General features: G+C 58.0%; 1 pseudogene; it reads right to left on the bottom strand.

Moving 5' to 3' along the window:
- Positions 1–276: 276 nt before the first annotated feature.
- Positions 277–395, bottom strand: LOC111746434 (annotated as a pseudogene).
- Between the last annotated feature and the right edge of the window lie 1387 nt (positions 396–1782).

Below are 1782 nucleotides of genomic sequence, written 5' to 3'. Positions count from 1 at the left end.
GGTCCCGGGCTGTCTGCCGCGCTGTGCTCCATCGCCCGCAGCCCCTCCGGCTCCTTCGCCCTCCCCTCTCCTTGGCTCTCGATGCGAAGGCCGGTTTTGTGGGTCGCTGACGAGCTGCACAAAAAGCGACAAATGTCACCGCCTCTCCTGCGGTCAGTTATTGGACCAAAGTCCATAATTCGTCTTTTTCTTTTTTTTTAGGCGAGGCAACCCTTGGTCGACCTCACAGATTGCAAGGACCTTGTCGGCTTACAATCCCTTATTTTTTATTTTTTACGTCTACAGCACCTGGTCTTCCCAGGCGGCCTCCCATCCAAGAACTAACCAGGCCCGACCCTGCTTAGCTCCCGAGATCAGACGGGATCGGGCGTGCTCAGGGTGGCCTGGCCGTGGACCGTCATGTTTGTTTATAGCGGCGATGGCACGTGTCCATTTCAGCGACATTATGTGGTCTGGACAACACAGATTGAATTGAAAGGCTTTGCCAGATAATTCGCAACAGATTTAAAACGCCGTGTTATTTTAAACCCGTACAAATAGTCATCAGTGTTGAACCTTGGGACCAAGGCAGTGTGGGAAAGTGATTGCTTTATGGGAAAGGATCTCCTTCCTACGCCCTTTCCATTTCCTGGGGCTCCAGCCTCTCGGATCCCTTTCGAGGTCACCTGCCCGGAGCGGGCGGTAGCGGGCACGCGAGTCCTGTCCATCCAGGTGGAGCTGCACAGGGGCCCAGTCTCGGTTTCTCCCGCCCAGGGCGACGCTGACTCACCCCCGAGGCCAGGGGCCCGTCAGCGGGAGTGCTCCACATGCTGGGTGCCAGACGCCGGCCTCCGGGTCACGGGGTCACGCCACTGATAGGGGGACTGGCTAAGGGCCGGCGTGTGCAGGAACAGGCCCCGGAGCATACGGACGCCCGGGATTCCTCGAGCGGAGTGCCCTTGTGCAGACAGGTTCTGGGGACAGGGGCGATCGTCCTCCAGGCCAGGTCTGGTCCTCCATCATCCGCCATTCTGGGCGAGCCCACTGGCTAACGTGCCTCTGCTGAAAGGTGCTGGCCGAACTTCACGGGCTTCTGGCTGTTTTATGAAGAAGTGTCGTTCAAACATGTCGTTTTTCTCCCCAAGAGAAAGCACATCGTGTCTGTGACTCGTAAGCCCCTCCACTCGCACGTTCCTGCCCACCAGGGCCCAGGCCCCACCCCGCAGAGCAGAGCCACGCTTGGGTGGCGGGGCCGACTGCACTGCATGCCGCCCACCCCCTCACCCCAGGCCTCTGCCCGCGCCTGGCGCCCACTCGCTCACCCCCGACCCCACAGAGCGCAAGGTGACAGGCGGGCTATGCTCGCCGCACACTTACCAGTAAGCTCTCCTGGCGTTAGCTTCTCTCACTGAGGAAAAGAAGCTTGGGGTCAGAATTGGGGGGGGCTTCATTATAAAGTGGGGAGGCCTTCCTTGGAGATGCCAGGACTTTATGGGGTCAAAAGCAGTTCCCGCTGGTGCTGCTCGCCGGAGGACCCAGCTGCTCAACGAGGCCAAGGGCCCAGGCGGCGTGGCCTCTGCTTCCTCCTTCGTAGGCGGGTGGCCTGATCCTGGGTGTCATTTTACTGGGGGGCCGAACCTTTAAATTGCGCTGCACGGCTGTGTTATGAAAAATTCCAGATTGTTATTGTTCTGGTAAGTTTTTAAACTGGAGAAATGTCTTAAAATAAAATGCAAGTAATAAAATGCAGGTAACTCGAGGCATGGGGGCTGCGCCAACAAAGTGTAAACGCCGTCTTTAAGT

The sequence above is a fragment of the Pteropus vampyrus genome, unplaced genomic scaffold (genome assembly GCF_000151845.1).
Source record: "Pteropus vampyrus isolate Shadow unplaced genomic scaffold, Pvam_2.0 Scaffold188, whole genome shotgun sequence".
NCBI classification, from domain to species: Eukaryota; Metazoa; Chordata; class Mammalia; order Chiroptera; family Pteropodidae; genus Pteropus; species Pteropus vampyrus.
The sequence above is the reverse complement of the archived record's forward strand: the minus strand, read 5'-3'. Positions and strand labels throughout refer to the sequence as shown.